This window comes from Ranitomeya variabilis, chromosome 2 (assembly GCF_051348905.1).
Source record: "Ranitomeya variabilis isolate aRanVar5 chromosome 2, aRanVar5.hap1, whole genome shotgun sequence".
NCBI classification, from domain to species: Eukaryota; Metazoa; Chordata; class Amphibia; order Anura; family Dendrobatidae; genus Ranitomeya; species Ranitomeya variabilis.
The window spans coordinates 516,292,294-516,312,344 of NC_135233.1; the positions used below are offsets into that span (position 1 = coordinate 516,292,294).

Sequence of the window (20,051 nt, forward strand, 5' to 3'; positions counted from 1 at the left end):
TATGTGCTTTTTAGCACAAAAAAACTGCAGCCAGTTATTTTTTGTGCGTGTGGTTCCATGGTGTAATGGTTAGCACTCTGGACTCTGAATCCAGCGATCTGAGTTCAAATCTCAGTGGAACCTGGGCAGCTCTTTGTACATGTGTTTCAGTTTTTGCACTTACACTGAGTTCTCCTGTGCCAAAGGTTTAACATAAAAATATAAAAAGAGAAAGTTAAAATCAACATGCAAAACAAAGATTTGAATGTTCCAAGCATCCATGGAGTGATCACTTTGAGTTCTATGGCCAAATCTACCTTTAAAGCAGGATTACGGAAACTTAAAATTGACTTTAAGTTACAGCACTCTTACAAACTGTGTCACGCAAAGCAACCATACCCTTTGATTTATGTCAATGTTCACATAACACTTTTTCCAGGTGTATGAAACTGACAAGGATTTGAAGCTGAAATGGCTTCAGGAAATGTTGGCGTTTTCTTCCTGAATCATCTTTTCTTGTGTTTTTCAGAATTTCCTACAGCGGTTTGTAAACATTTTTGGTGGTGTTTTTCTAAAATTATTTTGGGAATCTTTTGAGTCTGTTTTTGTGGCTTTTCTTTGTAGCTCACAAAATGCACCAAAAGTCTCTCAGGAACCTTGAAGGAGTTTTCCTAACCTTGCCATTGAATTGTATTATAAGTATGGAGCTCTTCTAAATGAAAAACACCTGAAAAATGATATGCTTATTTTAGTTAACCGCTTGGCATTTTTGGAAACTTGATGTGGTTAAGAGATGCCCAAAAGCCTGATCATATGAACAGCAAGTCTTTTTTACGTGGAAATTAATTTGTTCAGTGTTTTCAGCATTTTCAGAGTAATTTTCAGGATGTTTTTGGAATGGACCCACTCCAAATCCGCCTTATAAAGATGTAAAAGTCTTAAACTGTGCATGATTTCCATTGATGATGACTTTAAATCAGATTTTTACATTTTACTGGGACCTGGAAATTTGTTTCTATTTTCTGAGATGTTTTCCAGAGGGATAATCACTGATCTTGATCATGGTGCTATAAGAAAAGGTGTTTGATTCTCATCAAAAATCAACGTCTGAGTAGTCGTGGCCGAGTGGTTAAGGCGATGGACTAGAAATCCATTGGGGTTTCCCCGCGCAGGTTCAAATCCTGCCGACTACGAATATGTTCATATAGTTTTTTGACTGATTACCTGAGAAGATAAATTTGCGTGTGTCCTGTTTTATGCCACATGAAGGTGATATGCGAACTTTGGGCAGGGTTTCTAGAACCAGACTGACTTGATTTTTGGATGCATTTTATATAAGCCGATCTGACGCTACATCCCACGTGCATCATGCCACTAATTAAAAGAAGCGCCATGAGTGCCACCAGGTAAGTGGTGCATCTCCCTCTTTTGTCTAGCAGTTACAGACCACTGCTTTGGCAGATGTACTGAGACATGCACTTTTATTCACAGCAACCTTGAATTATCTCTTGGATAAAACTTTTTACCACACAATGAAATTTTTTTAGCCACTTCTGGATGAACAGCTTTCTAACAGTATAAGCTTTGCAGTTATTTTTTTCTTACCCTTTTTCCAAGTAACAGATCCAACACTCTATTTACTAGCCACTTTTCATCAACATTTAAAACTGTCATTGTTGAGATATCATGGAACTCTTGGCACACTTGTGGAAATAAAGTTTAGGAGATATTAATTTACCATTGTGTATTAATTGTAGATTTGCACTACAGCTTTAGAGCCTTTTTTCACCATGATTCATGAGTTCATATGTGCTTTTTAGCGTCAGATCGGCTTATATAAAATGCATCCAAAAATCAAGTCAGTCTGGTTCTAGAAACCCTGCCCAAAGTTCGCATATCACCTTCATGTGGCATAAAACAGGACACACGCAAATTTATCTTCTCAGGTAATCAGTCAAAAAACTATATGAACATATTCGTAGTCGGCAGGATTTGAACCTGCGCGGGGAAACCGCAATGGATTTCTAGTCCATCGCCTTAACCACTCGGCCACGACTACTCAGACGTTGATTTTTGATGAGAATCAAACACCTTTTCTTATAGCACCATGATCAAGATCAGTGATTATCCCTCTGGAAAACATCTCAGAAAATAGAAACAAATTTCCAGGTCCCAGTAAAATGTAAAAATCTGATTTAAAGTCATCATCAATGGAAATCATGCACAGTTTAAGACTTTTACATCTTTATAAGGCGGATTTGGAGTGGGTCCATTCCAAAAACATCCTGAAAATTACTCTGAAAATGCTGAAAACACTGAACAAATTAATTTCCACGTAAAAAAGACTTGCTGTTCATATGATCAGGCTTTTGGGCATCTCTTAACCACATCAAGTTTCCAAAAATGCCAAGCGGTTAACTAAAATAAGCATATCATTTTTCAGGTGTTTTTTTTAATACACAATTTACCATTGTGTATTAATTGTAGATTTGCACTACAGCTTTAGAGCCTTTTTTCACCATGATTCATGAGTTCATATGTGCTTTTTAGCACAAAAAAACTGCAGCCAGTTATTTTTTGTGCGTGTGGTTCCATGGTGTATTGGTTAGCACTCTGGACTCTGAATCCAGCGATCTGAGTTCAAATCTCAGTGGAACCTGGGCAGCTCTTTGTACATGTGTTTCAGTTTTTGCACTTACACTGAGTTCTCCTGTGCCAAAGGTTTAACATAAAAAGATAAAAAGAGAAAGTTAAAATCAACATGCAAAACAAAGATTTGAATGTTCCAAGCATCCATGGAGTGATCACTTTGAGTTCTATGGCCAAATCTACCTTTAAAGCAGGATTACGGAAACTTAAAATTGACTTTAAGTTACAGCACTCTTACGAACTGTGTCACGCAAAGCAACCATACCCTTTGATTTATGTCAATGTTCACATAACACTTTTTCCAGGTGTATGAAACTGACAAGGATTTGAAGCTGAAATGGCTTCAGGAAATGTTGGCGTTTTCTTCCTGAATCATCTTTTCTTGTGTTTTTCAGAATTTCCTACAGCGGTTTGTAAACATTTTTGGTGGTGTTTTTCTAAAATTATTTTGGGCATCTTTTGAGTCTGTTTTTGTGGCTTTTCTTTGTAGCTCACAAAATGCACCAAAAGTCTCTCAGGAACCTTGAAGGAGTTTTCCTAACCTTGCCATTGAATTGTATTATAAGTATGGAGCTCTTCTAAATGTAAAAAAAACCTGAAAAATGATATGCTTATTTTAGTTAACCGCTTGGCATTTTTGGAAACTTGATGTGGTTAAAAGATGCCCAAAAGCCTGATCATATGAACAGCAAGTCTTTTTTACGTGGAAATTAATTTGTTCAGTGTTTTCAGCATTTTCAGAGTAATTTTCAGGATGTTTTTGGAATGGACCCACTCCAAATCCGCCTTATAAAGATGTAAAAGTCTTAAACTGTGCATGATTTCCATTGATGATGACTTTAAATCAGATTTTTACATTTTACTGGGACCTGGAAATTTGTTTCTATTTTCTGAGATGTTTTCCAGAGGGATAATCACTGATCTTGATCATGGTGCTATAAGAAAAGGTGTTTGATTCTCATCAAAAATCAACGTCCGAGTAGTCGTGGCCGAGTGGTTAAGGCGATGGACTAGAAATCCATTGGGGTTTCCCCGCGCAGGTTCAAATCCTGCCGACTACGAATATGTTCATATAGTTTTTTGACTGATTACCTGAGAAGATAAATTTGCGTGTGTCCTGTTTTATGCCACATGAAGGTGATATGCGAACTTTGGGCAGGGTTTCTAGAACCAGACTGACTTGATTTTTGGATGCATTTTATATAAGCCGATCTGACGCTACATCCCACGTGTGTCATGCCACTAATTAAAAGAAGAGCCATGAGTGCCACCAGGTAAGTGGTGCATCTCCCTCTTTTGTCTAGCAGTTACAGACCACTGCTTTGGCAGATGTACTGAGACATGCACTTTTATTCACAGCAACCTTGAATTATCTCTTGGATAAAACTTTTTACCACACAATGAAAATTTTTTAGCCACTTCTGGATGAACAGCTTTCTAACAGTATAAGCTTTGCAGTTATTTTTTTCTTACCCTTTTTCCAAGTAACAGATCCAACACTCTATTTACTAGCCACTTTTCATCAACATTTAAAACTGTCATTGTTGAGATATCATGGAACTCTTGGCACACTTGTGGAAATAAAGTTTAGGAGATATTAATTTACCATTGTGTATTAATTGTAGATTTGCACTACAGCTTTAGAGCCTTTTTTCACCATGATTCATGAGTTCATATGTGCTTTTTAGCACAAAAAAACTGCAGCCAGTTATTTTTTGTGCGTGTGGTTCCATGGTGTAATGGTTAGCACTCTGGACTCTGAATCCAGCGATCTGAGTTCAAATCTCAGTGGAACCTGGGCAGCTCTTTGTACATGTGTTTCAGTTTTTGCACTTACACTGAGTTCTCCTGTGCCAAAGGTTTAACATAAAAATATAAAAAGAGAAAGTTAAAATCAACATGCAAAACAAAGATTTGAATGTTCCAAGCATCCATGGAGTGATCACTTTGAGTTCTATGGCCAAATCTACCTTTAAAGCAGGATTACGGAAACTTAAAATTGACTTTAAGTTACAGCACTCTTACAAACTGTGTCACGCAAAGCAACCATACCCTTTGATTTATGTCAATGTTCACATAACACTTTTTCCAGGTGTATGAAACTGACAAGGATTTGAAGCTGAAATGGCTTCAGGAAATGTTGGCGTTTTCTTCCTGAATCATCTTTTCTTGTGTTTTTCAGAATTTCCTACAGCGGTTTGTAAACATTTTTGGTGGTGTTTTTCTAAAATTATTTTGGGAATCTTTTGAGTCTGTTTTTGTGGCTTTTCTTTGTAGCTCACAAAATGCACCAAAAGTCTCTCAGGAACCTTGAAGGAGTTTTCCTAACCTTGCCATTGAATTGTATTATAAGTATGGAGCTCTTCTAAATGAAAAACACCTGAAAAATGATATGCTTATTTTAGTTAACCGCTTGGCATTTTTGGAAACTTGATGTGGTTAAGAGATGCCCAAAAGCCTGATCATATGAACAGCAAGTCTTTTTTACGTGGAAATTAATTTGTTCAGTGTTTTCAGCATTTTCAGAGTAATTTTCAGGATGTTTTTGGAATGGACCCACTCCAAATCCGCCTTATAAAGATGTAAAAGTCTTAAACTGTGCATGATTTCCATTGATGATGACTTTAAATCAGATTTTTACATTTTACTGGGACCTGGAAATTTGTTTCTATTTTCTGAGATGTTTTCCAGAGGGATAATCACTGATCTTGATCATGGTGCTATAAGAAAAGGTGTTTGATTCTCATCAAAAATCAACGTCTGAGTAGTCGTGGCCGAGTGGTTAAGGCGATGGACTAGAAATCCATTGGGGTTTCCCCGCGCAGGTTCAAATCCTGCCGACTACGAATATGTTCATATAGTTTTTTGACTGATTACCTGAGAAGATAAATTTGCGTGTGTCCTGTTTTATGCCACATGAAGGTGATATGCGAACTTTGGGCAGGGTTTCTAGAACCAGACTGACTTGATTTTTGGATGCATTTTATATAAGCCGATCTGACGCTACATCCCACGTGCATCATGCCACTAATTAAAAGAAGCGCCATGAGTGCCACCAGGTAAGTGGTGCATCTCCCTCTTTTGTCTAGCAGTTACAGACCACTGCTTTGGCAGATGTACTGAGACATGCACTTTTATTCACAGCAACCTTGAATTATCTCTTGGATAAAACTTTTTACCACACAATGAAATTTTTTTAGCCACTTCTGGATGAACAGCTTTCTAACAGTATAAGCTTTGCAGTTATTTTTTTCTTACCCTTTTTCCAAGTAACAGATCCAACACTCTATTTACTAGCCACTTTTCATCAACATTTAAAACTGTCATTGTTGAGATATCATGGAACTCTTGGCACACTTGTGGAAATAAAGTTTAGGAGATATTAATTTACCATTGTGTATTAATTGTAGATTTGCACTACAGCTTTAGAGCCTTTTTTCACCATGATTCATGAGTTCATATGTGCTTTTTAGCACAAAAAAACTGCAGCCAGTTATTTTTTGTGCGTGTGGTTCCATGGTGTAATGGTTAGCACTCTGGACTCTGAATCCAGCGATCTGAGTTCAAATCTCAGTGGAACCTGGGCAGCTCTTTGTACATGTGTTTCAGTTTTTGCACTTACACTGAGTTCTCCTGTGCCAAAGGTTTAACATAAAAATATAAAAAGAGAAAGTTAAAATCAACATGCAAAACAAAGATTTGAATGTTCCAAGCATCCATGGAGTGATCACTTTGAGTTCTATGGCCAAATCTACCTTTAAAGCAGGATTACGGAAACTTAAAATTGACTTTAAGTTACAGCACTCTTACGAACTGTATCACGCAAAGCAACCATACCCTTTGATTTATGTCAATGTTCACATAACACTTTTTCCAGGTGTATGAAACTGACAAGGATTTGAAGCTGAAATGGCTTCAGGAAATGTTGGCGTTTTCTTCCTGAATCATCTTTTCTTGTGTTTTTCAGAATTTCCTACAGCGGTTTGTAAACATTTTTGGTGGTGTTTTTCTAAAATTATTTTGGGCATCTTTTGAGTCTGTTTTTGTGGCTTTTCTTTGTAGCTCACAAAATGCACCAAAAGTCTCTCAGGAACCTTGAAGGAGTTTTCCTAACCTTGCCATTGAATTGTATTATAAGTATGGAGCTCTTCTAAATGAAAAACACCTGAAAAATGATATGCTTATTTTAGTTAACCGCTTGGCATTTTTGGAAACTTGATGTGGTTAAAAGACGCCCAAAAGCCTGATCATATGAACAGCAAGTCTTTTTTACGTGGAAATTAATTTGTTCAGTGTTTTCAGCATTTTCAGAGTAATTTTCAGGATGTTTTTGGAATGGACCCACTCCAAATCCGCCTTATAAAGATGTAAAAGTCTTAAACTGTGCATGATTTCCATTGATGATGACTTTAAATCAGATTTTTACATTTTACTGGGACCTGGAAATTTGTTTCTATTTTCTGAGATGTTTTCCAGAGGGATAATCACTGATCTTGATCATGGTGCTATAAGAAAAGGTGTTTGATTCTCATCAAAAATCAACGTCTGAGTAGTCGTGGCCGAGTGGTTAAGGCGATGGACTAGAAATCCATTGGGGTTTCCCCGCGCAGGTTCAAATCCTGCCGACTACGAATATGTTCATACAGTTTTTTGACTGATTACCTGAGAAGATAAATTTGCGTGTGTCCTGTTTTATGCCACATGAAGGTGATATGCGAACTTTGGGCAGGGTTTCTAGAACCAGACTGACTTGATTTTTGGATGCATTTTATATAAGCCGATCTGACGCTACATCCCACGTGCGTCATGCCACTAATTAAAAGAAGCGCCATGAGTGCCACCAGGTAAGTGGTGCATCTCCCTCTTTTGTCTAGCAGTTACAGACCACTGCTTTGGCAGATGTACTGAGACATGCACTTTTATTCACAGCAACCTTGAATTATCTCTTGGATAAAACTTTTTACCACACAATGAAAATTTTTTAGCCACTTCTGGATGAACAGCTTTCTAACAGTATAAGCTTTGCAGTTATTTTTTTCTTACCCTTTTTCCAAGTAACAGATCCAACACTCTATTTACTAGCCACTTTTCATCAACATTTAAAACTGTCATTGTTGAGATATCATGGAACTCTTGGCACACTTGTGGAAATAAAGTTTAGGAGATATTAATTTACCATTGTGTATTAATTGTAGATTTGCACTACAGCTTTAGAGCCTTTTTTCACCATGATTCATGAGTTCATATGTGCTTTTTAGCACAAAAAAACTGCAGCCAGTTATTTTTTGTGCGTGTGGTTCCATGGTGTATTGGTTAGCACTCTGGACTCTGAATCCAGCGATCTGAGTTCAAATCTCAGTGGAACCTGGGCAGCTCTTTGTACATGTGTTTCAGTTTTTGCACTTACACTGAGTTCTCCTGTGCCAAAGGTTTAACATAAAAAGATAAAAAGAGAAAGTTAAAATCAACATGCAAAACAAAGATTTGAATGTTCCAAGCATCCATGGAGTGATCACTTTGAGTTCTATGGCCAAATCTACCTTTAAAGCAGGATTACGGAAACTTAAAATTGACTTTAAGTTACAGCACTCTTACGAACTGTGTCACGCAAAGCAACCATACCCTTTGATTTATGTCAATGTTCACATAACACTTTTTCCAGGTGTATGAAACTGACAAGGATTTGAAGCTGAAATGGCTTCAGGAAATGTTGGCGTTTTCTTCCTGAATCATCTTTTCTTGTGTTTTTCAGAATTTCCTACAGCGGTTTGTAAACATTTTTGGTGGTGTTTTTCTAAAATTATTTTGGGCATCTTTTGAGTCTGTTTTTGTGGCTTTTCTTTGTAGCTCACAAAATGCACCAAAAGTCTCTCAGGAACCTTGAAGGAGTTTTCCTAACCTTGCCATTGAATTGTATTATAAGTATGGAGCTCTTCTAAATGTAAAAAAAACCTGAAAAATGATATGCTTATTTTAGTTAACCGCTTGGCATTTTTGGAAACTTGATGTGGTTAAAAGATGCCCAAAAGCCTGATCATATGAACAGCAAGTCTTTTTTACGTGGAAATTAATTTGTTCAGTGTTTTCAGCATTTTCAGAGTAATTTTCAGGATGTTTTTGGAATGGACCCACTCCAAATCCGCCTTATAAAGATGTAAAAGTCTTAAACTGTGCATGATTTCCATTGATGATGACTTTAAATCAGATTTTTACATTTTACTGGGACCTGGAAATTTGTTTCTATTTTCTGAGATGTTTTCCAGAGGGATAATCACTGATCTTGATCATGGTGCTATAAGAAAAGGTGTTTGATTCTCATCAAAAATCAACGTCCGAGTAGTCGTGGCCGAGTGGTTAAGGCGATGGACTAGAAATCCATTGGGGTTTCCCCGCGCAGGTTCAAATCCTGCCGACTACGAATATGTTCATATAGTTTTTTGACTGATTACCTGAGAAGATAAATTTGCGTGTGTCCTGTTTTATGCCACATGAAGGTGATATGCGAACTTTGGGCAGGGTTTCTAGAACCAGACTGACTTGATTTTTGGATGCATTTTATATAAGCCGATCTGACGCTACATCCCACGTGTGTCATGCCACTAATTAAAAGAAGAGCCATGAGTGCCACCAGGTAAGTGGTGCATCTCCCTCTTTTGTCTAGCAGTTACAGACCACTGCTTTGGCAGATGTACTGAGACATGCACTTTTATTCACAGCAACCTTGAATTATCTCTTGGATAAAACTTTTTACCACACAATGAAAATTTTTTAGCCACTTCTGGATGAACAGCTTTCTAACAGTATAAGCTTTGCAGTTATTTTTTTCTTACCCTTTTTCCAAGTAACAGATCCAACACTCTATTTACTAGCCACTTTTCATCAACATTTAAAACTGTCATTGTTGAGATATCATGGAACTCTTGGCACACTTGTGGAAATAAAGTTTAGGAGATATTAATTTACCATTGTGTATTAATTGTAGATTTGCACTACAGCTTTAGAGCCTTTTTTCACCATGATTCATGAGTTCATATGTGCTTTTTAGCACAAAAAAACTGCAGCCAGTTATTTTTTGTGCGTGTGGTTCCATGGTGTAATGGTTAGCACTCTGGACTCTGAATCCAGCGATCTGAGTTCAAATCTCAGTGGAACCTGGGCAGCTCTTTGTACATGTGTTTCAGTTTTTGCACTTACACTGAGTTCTCCTGTGCCAAAGGTTTAACATAAAAATATAAAAAGAGAAAGTTAAAATCAACATGCAAAACAAAGATTTGAATGTTCCAAGCATCCATGGAGTGATCACTTTGAGTTCTATGGCCAAATCTACCTTTAAAGCAGGATTACGGAAACTTAAAATTGACTTTAAGTTACAGCACTCTTACAAACTGTGTCACGCAAAGCAACCATACCCTTTGATTTATGTCAATGTTCACATAACACTTTTTCCAGGTGTATGAAACTGACAAGGATTTGAAGCTGAAATGGCTTCAGGAAATGTTGGCGTTTTCTTCCTGAATCATCTTTTCTTGTGTTTTTCAGAATTTCCTACAGCGGTTTGTAAACATTTTTGGTGGTGTTTTTCTAAAATTATTTTGGGAATCTTTTGAGTCTGTTTTTGTGGCTTTTCTTTGTAGCTCACAAAATGCACCAAAAGTCTCTCAGGAACCTTGAAGGAGTTTTCCTAACCTTGCCATTGAATTGTATTATAAGTATGGAGCTCTTCTAAATGAAAAACACCTGAAAAATGATATGCTTATTTTAGTTAACCGCTTGGCATTTTTGGAAACTTGATGTGGTTAAGAGATGCCCAAAAGCCTGATCATATGAACAGCAAGTCTTTTTTACGTGGAAATTAATTTGTTCAGTGTTTTCAGCATTTTCAGAGTAATTTTCAGGATGTTTTTGGAATGGACCCACTCCAAATCCGCCTTATAAAGATGTAAAAGTCTTAAACTGTGCATGATTTCCATTGATGATGACTTTAAATCAGATTTTTACATTTTACTGGGACCTGGAAATTTGTTTCTATTTTCTGAGATGTTTTCCAGAGGGATAATCACTGATCTTGATCATGGTGCTATAAGAAAAGGTGTTTGATTCTCATCAAAAATCAACGTCTGAGTAGTCGTGGCCGAGTGGTTAAGGCGATGGACTAGAAATCCATTGCGGTTTCCCCGCGCAGGTTCAAATCCTGCCGACTACGAATATGTTCATATAGTTTTTTGACTGATTACCTGAGAAGATAAATTTGCGTGTGTCCTGTTTTATGCCACATGAAGGTGATATGCGAACTTTGGGCAGGGTTTCTAGAACCAGACTGACTTGATTTTTGGATGCATTTTATATAAGCCGATCTGACGCTACATCCCACGTGCATCATGCCACTAATTAAAAGAAGCGCCATGAGTGCCACCAGGTAAGTGGTGCATCTCCCTCTTTTGTCTAGCAGTTACAGACCACTGCTTTGGCAGATGTACTGAGACATGCACTTTTATTCACAGCAACCTTGAATTATCTCTTGGATAAAACTTTTTACCACACAATGAAATTTTTTTAGCCACTTCTGGATGAACAGCTTTCTAACAGTATAAGCTTTGCAGTTATTTTTTTCTTACCCTTTTTCCAAGTAACAGATCCAACACTCTATTTACTAGCCACTTTTCATCAACATTTAAAACTGTCATTGTTGAGATATCATGGAACTCTTGGCACACTTGTGGAAATAAAGTTTAGGAGATATTAATTTACCATTGTGTATTAATTGTAGATTTGCACTACAGCTTTAGAGCCTTTTTTCACCATGATTCATGAGTTCATATGTGCTTTTTAGCACAAAAAAACTGCAGCCAGTTATTTTTTGTGCGTGTGGTTCCATGGTGTAATGGTTAGCACTCTGGACTCTGAATCCAGCGATCTGAGTTCAAATCTCAGTGGAACCTGGGCAGCTCTTTGTACATGTGTTTCAGTTTTTGCACTTACACTGAGTTCTCCTGTGCCAAAGGTTTAACATAAAAATATAAAAAGAGAAAGTTAAAATCAACATGCAAAACAAAGATTTGAATGTTCCAAGCATCCATGGAGTGATCACTTTGAGTTCTATGGCCAAATCTACCTTTAAAGCAGGATTACGGAAACTTAAAATTGACTTTAAGTTACAGCACTCTTACGAACTGTATCACGCAAAGCAACCATACCCTTTGATTTATGTCAATGTTCACATAACACTTTTTCCAGGTGTATGAAACTGACAAGGATTTGAAGCTGAAATGGCTTCAGGAAATGTTGGCGTTTTCTTCCTGAATCATCTTTTCTTGTGTTTTTCAGAATTTCCTACAGCGGTTTGTAAACATTTTTGGTGGTGTTTTTCTAAAATTATTTTGGGCATCTTTTGAGTCTGTTTTTGTGGCTTTTCTTTGTAGCTCACAAAATGCACCAAAAGTCTCTCAGGAACCTTGAAGGAGTTTTCCTAACCTTGCCATTGAATTGTATTATAAGTATGGAGCTCTTCTAAATGAAAAACACCTGAAAAATGATATGCTTATTTTAGTTAACCGCTTGGCATTTTTGGAAACTTGATGTGGTTAAAAGATGCCCAAAAGCCTGATCATATGAACAGCAAGTCTTTTTTACGTGGAAATTAATTTGTTCAGTGTTTTCAGCATTTTCAGAGTAATTTTCAGGATGTTTTTGGAATGGACCCACTCCAAATCCGCCTTATAAAGATGTAAAAGTCTTAAACTGTGCATGATTTCCATTGATGATGACTTTAAATCAGATTTTTACATTTTACTGGGACCTGGAAATTTGTTTCTATTTTCTGAGATGTTTTCCAGAGGGATAATCACTGATCTTGATCATGGTGCTATAAGAAAAGGTGTTTGATTCTCATCAAAAATCAACGTCTGAGTAGTCGTGGCCGAGTGGTTAAGGCGATGGACTAGAAATCCATTGGGGTTTCCCTGCGCAGGTTCAAATCCTGCCGACTACGAATATGTTCATATAGTTTTTTGACTGATTACCTGAGAAGATAAATTTGCGTGTGTCCTGTTTTATGCCACATGAAGGTGATATGCGAACTTTGGGCAGGGTTTCTAGAACCAGACTGACTTGATTTTTGGATGCATTTTATATAAGCCGATCTGACGCTACATCCCACGTGCGTCATGCCACTAATTAAAAGAAGCGCCATGAGAGCCACCAGGTAAGTGGTGCATCTCCCTCTTTTGTCTAGCAGTTACAGACCACTGCTTTGGCAGATGTACTGAGACATGCACTTTTATTCACAGCAACCTTCAATTATCTCTTGGATAAAACTTTTTACCACACAATGAAAATTTTTTAGCCACTTCTGGATGAACAGCTTTCTAACAGTATAAGTTTTGCAGTTATTTTTTTCTTACCCTTTTTCCAAGTAACAGATCCAACACTCTATTTACTAGCCACTTTTCATCAACATTTAAAACTGTCATTGTTGAGATATCATGGAACTCTTGGCACACTTGTGGAAATAAAGTTTAGGAGATATTAATTTACCATTGTGTATTAATTGTAGATTTGCACTACAGCTTTAGAGCCTTTTTTCACCATGATTCATGAGTTCATATGTGCTTTTTAGCACAAAAAAACTGCAGCGTTATTTTTTGTGCGTGTGGTTCCATGGTGTAATGGTTAGCACTCTGAATCCAGCGATCTGAGTTCAAATCTCAGTGGAACCTGGGCAGCTCTTTGTACATGTGTTTCAGTTTTTGCACTTACACTGAGTTCTCCTGTGCCAAAGGTTTAACATAAAAAGATAAAAAGAGAAAGTTAAAATCAACATGCAAAACAAAGATTTGAATGTTCCAAGCATCCATGGAGTGATCACTTTGAGTTCTATGGCCAAATCTACCTTTAAAGCAGGATTACGGAAACTTAAAATTGACTTTAAGTTACAGCACTCTTACGAACTGTGTCACGCAAAGCAACCATACCCTTTGATTTATGTCAATGTTCACATAACACTTTTTCCAGGTGTATGAAACTGACAAGGATTTGAAGCTGAAATGGCTTCAGGAAATGTTGGCGTTTTCTTCCTGAATCATCTTTTCTTGTGTTTTTCAGAATTTCCTACAGCGGTTTGTAAACATTTTTGGTGGTGTTTTTCTAAAATTATTTTGGGCATCTTTTGAGTCTGTTTTTGTGGCTTTTCTTTGTAGCTCACAAAATGCACCAAAAGTCTCTCAGGAACCTTGAAGGAGTTTTCCTAACCTTGCCATTGAATTGTATTATAAGTATGGAGCTCTTCTAAATGAAAAACACCTGAAAAATGATATGCTTATTTTAGTTAACCGCTTGGCATTTTTGGAAACTTGATGTGGTTAAAAGACGCCCAAAAGACGCCCAAAAGCCTGATCATATGAACAGCAAGTTTTTTTTACGTGGAAATTAATTTGTTCAGTGTTTTCAGCATTTTCAGAGTAATTTTCAGGATGTTTTTGGAATGGACCCACTCCAAATCCGCCTTATAAAGATGTAAAAGTCTTAAACTGTGCATGATTTCCATTGATGATGACTTTAAATCAGAATATTACATTTTACTGGGACCTGGAAATTTGTTTCTATTTTCTGAGATGTTTTCCAGAGGGATAATCACTGATCTTGATCATGGTGCTATAAGAAAAGGTGTTTGATTCTCATCAAAAATCAACGTCTGAGTAGTCGTGGCCTACAAAGGCGGTGGACTAGAAATCCATTGGGGTTTCCCCGCGCAGGTTCAAATCCTGCCGACTACAAATATGTTCATATAGTTTTTTGACTGATTACCTGAGAAGATAAATTTGTGTGTGTCCTGTTTTATGCCACATGAAGGTGATATGCGAACTTTGGGCAGGGTTTCTAGAACCAGACTGACTTGATTTTTGGATGCATTTTATATAAGCCGATCTGACGCTACATCCCACGTGCGTCATGCCACTAATTAAAAGAAGCGCCATGAGTGCCACCAGGTAAGTGGTGCATCTCCCTCTTTTGTCTAGCAGTTACAGACCACTGCTTTGGCAGATGTACTGAGACATGCACTTTTATTCACAGCAACCTTCAATTATCTCTTGGATAAAACTTTTTACCACACAATGAAAATTTTTTAGCCACTTCTGGATGAACAGCTTTCTAACAGTATAAGTTTTGCAGTTATTTTTTTCTTACCCTTTTTCCAAGTAACAGATCCAACACTCTATTTACTAGCCACTTTTCATCAACATTTAAAACTGTCATTGTTGAGATATCATGGAACTCTTGGCACACTTGTGGAAATAAAGTTTAGGAGATATTAATTTACCATTGTGTATTAATTGTAGATTTGCACTACAGCTTTAGAGCCTTTTTTCACCATGATTCATGAGTTCATATGTGCTTTTTAGCACAAAAAAACTGCAGCCAGTTATTTTTTGTGCGTGTGGTTCCATGGTGTAATGGTTAGCACTCTGGACTCTGAATCCAGCGATCTGAGTTCAAATCTCAGTGGAACCTGGGCAGCTCTTTGTACATGTGTTTCAGTTTTTGCACTTACACTGAGTTCTCCTGTGCCAAAGGTTTAACATAAAAAGATAAAAAGAGAAAGTTAAAATCAACATGCAAAACAAAGATTTGAATGTTCCAAGCATCCATGGAGTGATCACTTTGAGTTCTATGGCCAAATCTACCTTTAAAGCAGGATTACGGAAACTTAAAATTGACTTTAAGTTACAGCACTCTTACGAACTGTGTCACGCAAAGCAACCATACCCTTTGATTTATGTCAATGTTCACATAACACTTTTTCCAGGTGTATGAAACTGACAAGGATTTGAAGCTGAAATGGCTTCAGGAAATGTTGGCGTTTTCTTCCTGAATCATCTTTTCTTGTGTTTTTCAGAATTTCCTACAGCGGTTTGTAAACATTTTTGGTGGTGTTTTTCTAAAATTATTTTGGGCATCTTTTGAGTCTGTTTTTGTGGCTTTTCTTTGTAGCTCACAAAATGCACCAAAAGTCTCTCAGGAACCTTGAAGGAGTTTTCCTAACCTTGCCATTGAATTGTATTATAAGTATGGAGCTCTTCTAAATGAAAAACACCTGAAAAATGATATGCTTATTTTAGTTAACCGCTTGGCATTTTTGGAAACTTGATGTGGTTAAAAGACGCCCAAAAGCCTGATCATATGAACAGCAAGTTTTTTTTACGTGGAAATTAATTTGTTCAGTGTTTTCAGCATTTTCAGAGTAATTTTCAGGATGTTTTTGGAATGGACCCACTCCAAATCCGCCTTATAAAGATGTAAAAGTCTTAAACTGTGCATGATTTCCATTGATGATGACTTTAAATCAGAATATTACATTTTACTGGGACCTGGAAATTTGTTTCTATTTTCTGAGATGTTTTCCAGAGGGATAATCACTGATCTTGATCATGGTGCTATAAGAAAAGGTGTTTGATTCTCATCAAAAATCAACGTCTGAGTAGTCGTGGCCTACAAAGGCGGTGGACTAGAAATCCATTGGGGTTTCCCTGCGCAGGTTCAAATCCTGCCGACTACAAATATGTTCATATAGTTTTTTGACTGATTACCTGAGAAGATAAATTTGTGTGTGTCCTGTTTTATGCCACATGAAGGTGATATGCGAACTTTGGGCAGGGTTTCTAGAACCAGACTGACTTGATTTTTGGATGCATTTTATATAAGCCGATCTGACGCTACATCCCACGTGCGTCATGCCACTAATTAAAAGAAGCGCCATGAGTGCCACCAGGTAAGTGGTGCATCTCCCTCTTTTGTCTAGCAGTTACAGACCACTGCTTTGGCAGATGTACTGAGACATGCACTTTTATTCACAGCAACCTTGAATTATCTCTTGGATAAAACTTTTTACCACACAATGAAAATTTTTTAGCCACTTCTGGATGAACAGCTTTCTAACAGTATAAGTTTTGCAGTTATTTTTTTCTTACCCTTTTTCCAAGTAACAGATCCAACACTCTATTTACTAGCCACTTTTCATCAACATTTAAAACTGTCATTGTTGAGATATCATGGAACTCTTGGCACACTTGTGGAAATAAAGTTTAGGAGATATTAATTTACCATTGTGTATTAATTGTAGATTTGCACTACAGCTTTAGAGCCTTTTTTCACCATGATTCATGAGTTCATATGTGCTTTTTAGCACAAAAAAACTGCAGCCAGTTATTTTTTGTGCGTGTGGTTCCATGGTGTAATGGTTAGCACTCTGGACTCTGAATCCAGCGATCTGAGTTCAAATCTCAGTGGAACCTGGGCAGCTCTTTGTACATGTGTTTCAGTTTTTGCACTTACACTGAGTTCTCCTGTGCCAAAGGTTTAACATAAAAAGATAAAAAGAGAAAGTTAAAATCAACATGCAAAACAAAGATTTGAATGTTCCAAGCATCCATGGAGTGATCACTTTGAGTTCTATGGCCAAATCTACCTTTAAAGCAGGATTACGGAAACTTAAAATTGACTTTAAGTTACAGCACTCTTACGAACTGTGTCACGCAAAGCAACCATACCCTATGATTTATGTCAATGTTCACATAACACTTTTTCCAGGTGTATGAAACTGACAAGGATTTGAAGCTGAAATGGCTTCAGGAAATGTTGGCGTTTTCTTCCTGAATCATCTTTTCTTGTGTTTTTCAGAATTTCCTACAGCGGTTTGTAAACATTTTTGGTGGTGTTTTTCTAAAATTATTTTGGGCATCTTTTGAGTCTGTTTTTGTGGCTTTTCTTTGTAGCTCACAAAATGCACCAAAAGTCTCTCAGGAACATTGAAGGAGTTTTCCTAACCTTGCCATTGAATTGTATTATAAGTATGGAGATCTTCTAAATGAAAAACACCTGAAGAATGATATGCTTATTTCAGTTAACTGCTTGTCATTTTTGGAAACTTGATGTGGTTAAAAGACGCCCAAAAGCCTGATCATATGAACAGCAACTCTTTTTTACGTGGAAATTAATTTGTTCAGTGTTTTCAGCATTTTCAGAGTAATTTTCAGGATGTTTTTGGAATGGACCCACTCCAAATCCGCCTTATAAAGAGGTAAAAGTCTTAAACTGTGCATGATTTCCATTGATGATGACTTTAAATCAGATTTTTACATTTTACTGGGACCTGGAAATTTGTTTCTATTTTCTGAGATGTTTTCCAGAGGGATAATCACTGATCTTGATCATGGTGCTATAAGAAAAGGTGTTTGATTCTCATCAAAAATCAACATCTGAGTAGTCGTGGCTGAGTGGTTAAGGCGATGAACTAGAAATCCATTGGGGTTTCCCCGCGCAGGTTCAAATCCTGCCGTCTACGAATATGTTCATATAGTTTTTTGACTGATTACCTGAGAAGATAAATTTGTGTGTGTCCTGTTTTATGCCACATGAAGGTGATATGCGAACTTTGGGCAGGGTTTCTAGAACCAGACTGACTTGATTTTTGGATGCATTTTATATAAGCCGATCTGACGCTACATCCCACGTGCGTCATGCCACTAATTAAAAGAAGCGCCATGAGTGCCACCAGGTAAGTGGTGCATCTCCCTCTTTTGTCTAGCAGTTACAGACCACTGCTTTGGCAGATGTACTGAGACATGCACTTTTATTCACAGCAACCTTCAATTATCTCTTGGATAAAACTTTTTACCACACAATGAAAATTTTTTAGCCACTTCTGGATGAACAGCTTTCTAACAGTATAAGTTTTGCAGTTATTTTTTTCTTACCCTTTTTCCAAGTAACAGATCCAACACTCTATTTACTAGCCACTTTTCATCAACATTTAAAACTGTCATTGTTGAGATATCATGGAACTCTTGGCACACTTGTGGAAATAAAGTTTAGGAGATATTAATTTACCATTGTGTATTAATTGTAGATTTGCACTACAGCTTTAGAGCCTTTTTTCACCATGATTCATGAGTTCATATGTGCTTTTTAGCACAAAAAAACTGCAGCCAGTTATTTTTTGTGCGTGTGGTTCCATGGTGTAATGGTTAGCACTCTGGACTCTGAATCCAGCGATCTGAGTTCAAATCTCAGTGGAACCTGGGCAGCTCTTTGTACATGTGTTTCAGTTTTTGCACTTACACTGAGTTCTCCTGTGCCAAAGGTTTAACATAAAAAGATAAAAAGAGAAAGTTAAAATCAACATGCAAAACAAAGATTTGAATGTTCCAAGCATCCATGGAGTGATCACTTTGAGTTCTATGGCCAAATCTACCTTTAAAGCAGGATTACGGAAACTTAAAATTGACTTTAAGTTACAGCACTCTTACGAACTGTGTCACGCAAAGCAACCATACCCTTTGATTTATGTCAATGTTCACATAACACTTTTTCCAGGTGTATGAAACTGACAAGGATTTGAAGCTGAAATGGCTTCAGGAAATGTTGGCGTTTTCTTCCTGAATCATCTTTTCTTGTGTTTTTCAGAATTTCCTACAGCGGTTTGTAAACATTTTTGGTGGTGTTTTTCTAAAATTATTTTGGGCATCTTTTGAGTCTGTTTTTGTGGCTTTTCTTTGTAGCTCACAAAATGCACCAAAAGTCTCTCAGGAACCTTGAAGGAGTTTTCCTAACCTTGCCATTGAATTGTATTATAAGTATGGAGCTCTTCTAAATGAAAAACACCTGAAAAATGATATGCTTATTTTAGTTAACCGCTTGGCATTTTTGGAAACTTGATGTGGTTAAAAGACGCCCAAAAGCCTGATCATATGAACAGCAAGTTTTTTTTACGTGGAAATTAATTTGTTCAGTGTTTTCAGCATTTTCAGAGTAATTTTCAGGATGTTTTTGGAATGGACCCACTCCAAATCCGCCTTATAAAGATGTAAAAGTCTTAAACTGTGCATGATTTCCATTGATGATGACTTTAAATCAGAATATTACATTTTACTGGGACCTGGAAATTTGTTTCTATTTTCTGAGATGTTTTCCAGAGGGATAATCACTGATCTTGATCATGGTGCTATAAGAAAAGGTGTTTGATTCTCATCAAAAATCAACGTCTGAGTAGTCGTGGCCTACAAAGGCGGTGGACTAGAAATCCATTGGGGTTTCCCTGCGCAGGTTCAAATCCTGCCGACTACAAATATGTTCATATAGTTTTTTGACTGATTACCTGAGAAGATAAATTTGTGTGTGTCCTGTTTTATGCCACATGAAGGTGATATGCGAACTTTGGGCAGGGTTTCTAGAACCAGACTGACTTGATTTTTGGATGCATTTTATATAAGCCGATCTGACGCTACATCCCACGTGCGTCATGCCACTAATTAAAAGAAGCGCCATGAGTGCCACCAGGTAAGTGGTGCATCTCCCTCTTTTGTCTAGCAGTTACAGACCACTGCTTTGGCAGATGTACTGAGACATGCACTTTTATTCACAGCAACCTT

General features: G+C 37.2%; 17 non-coding genes across 17 annotated transcripts; 16 read left to right on the plus strand and 1 right to left on the minus strand.

Moving 5' to 3' along the window:
- The first annotated feature begins 51 nt into the window (after positions 1-51).
- On the plus strand, positions 52-123 carry TRNAQ-CUG (transfer RNA glutamine (anticodon CUG)). Its single transcript has one exon. It is a non-coding gene; the product is annotated as a tRNA-Gln (tRNA).
- Positions 124-1,090: 967 nt separating this feature from the next.
- On the plus strand, positions 1,091-1,172 carry TRNAS-AGA (transfer RNA serine (anticodon AGA)). Its single transcript has one exon. It is a non-coding gene; the product is annotated as a tRNA-Ser (tRNA).
- A 784-nt stretch (positions 1,173-1,956) lies between these two features.
- TRNAS-AGA (transfer RNA serine (anticodon AGA)) lies at positions 1,957-2,038 on the minus strand. The gene has a single exon. It is a non-coding gene; the product is annotated as a tRNA-Ser (tRNA).
- A 528-nt stretch (positions 2,039-2,566) lies between these two features.
- Positions 2,567-2,638, plus strand: TRNAQ-CUG (transfer RNA glutamine (anticodon CUG)). The gene has a single exon. It is a non-coding gene; the product is annotated as a tRNA-Gln (tRNA).
- Positions 2,639-3,607: 969 nt separating this feature from the next.
- On the plus strand, positions 3,608-3,689 carry TRNAS-AGA (transfer RNA serine (anticodon AGA)). Its single transcript has one exon. It is a non-coding gene; the product is annotated as a tRNA-Ser (tRNA).
- Positions 3,690-4,353: 664 nt separating this feature from the next.
- TRNAQ-CUG (transfer RNA glutamine (anticodon CUG)) lies at positions 4,354-4,425 on the plus strand. Its single transcript has one exon. It is a non-coding gene; the product is annotated as a tRNA-Gln (tRNA).
- A 967-nt stretch (positions 4,426-5,392) lies between these two features.
- TRNAS-AGA (transfer RNA serine (anticodon AGA)) lies at positions 5,393-5,474 on the plus strand. The gene has a single exon. It is a non-coding gene; the product is annotated as a tRNA-Ser (tRNA).
- A 664-nt stretch (positions 5,475-6,138) lies between these two features.
- TRNAQ-CUG (transfer RNA glutamine (anticodon CUG)) lies at positions 6,139-6,210 on the plus strand. Its single transcript has one exon. It is a non-coding gene; the product is annotated as a tRNA-Gln (tRNA).
- A 967-nt stretch (positions 6,211-7,177) lies between these two features.
- On the plus strand, positions 7,178-7,259 carry TRNAS-AGA (transfer RNA serine (anticodon AGA)). Its single transcript has one exon. It is a non-coding gene; the product is annotated as a tRNA-Ser (tRNA).
- A 664-nt stretch (positions 7,260-7,923) lies between these two features.
- Positions 7,924-7,995, plus strand: TRNAQ-CUG (transfer RNA glutamine (anticodon CUG)). Its single transcript has one exon. It is a non-coding gene; the product is annotated as a tRNA-Gln (tRNA).
- A 969-nt stretch (positions 7,996-8,964) lies between these two features.
- TRNAS-AGA (transfer RNA serine (anticodon AGA)) lies at positions 8,965-9,046 on the plus strand. The gene has a single exon. It is a non-coding gene; the product is annotated as a tRNA-Ser (tRNA).
- Positions 9,047-9,710: 664 nt separating this feature from the next.
- On the plus strand, positions 9,711-9,782 carry TRNAQ-CUG (transfer RNA glutamine (anticodon CUG)). Its single transcript has one exon. It is a non-coding gene; the product is annotated as a tRNA-Gln (tRNA).
- A 1,713-nt stretch (positions 9,783-11,495) lies between these two features.
- Positions 11,496-11,567, plus strand: TRNAQ-CUG (transfer RNA glutamine (anticodon CUG)). The gene has a single exon. It is a non-coding gene; the product is annotated as a tRNA-Gln (tRNA).
- A 967-nt stretch (positions 11,568-12,534) lies between these two features.
- Positions 12,535-12,616, plus strand: TRNAS-AGA (transfer RNA serine (anticodon AGA)). The gene has a single exon. It is a non-coding gene; the product is annotated as a tRNA-Ser (tRNA).
- Positions 12,617-15,063: 2,447 nt separating this feature from the next.
- TRNAQ-CUG (transfer RNA glutamine (anticodon CUG)) lies at positions 15,064-15,135 on the plus strand. Its single transcript has one exon. It is a non-coding gene; the product is annotated as a tRNA-Gln (tRNA).
- A 1,709-nt stretch (positions 15,136-16,844) lies between these two features.
- TRNAQ-CUG (transfer RNA glutamine (anticodon CUG)) lies at positions 16,845-16,916 on the plus strand. The gene has a single exon. It is a non-coding gene; the product is annotated as a tRNA-Gln (tRNA).
- A 1,713-nt stretch (positions 16,917-18,629) lies between these two features.
- TRNAQ-CUG (transfer RNA glutamine (anticodon CUG)) lies at positions 18,630-18,701 on the plus strand. Its single transcript has one exon. It is a non-coding gene; the product is annotated as a tRNA-Gln (tRNA).
- Positions 18,702-20,051: the final 1,350 nt, after the last annotated feature.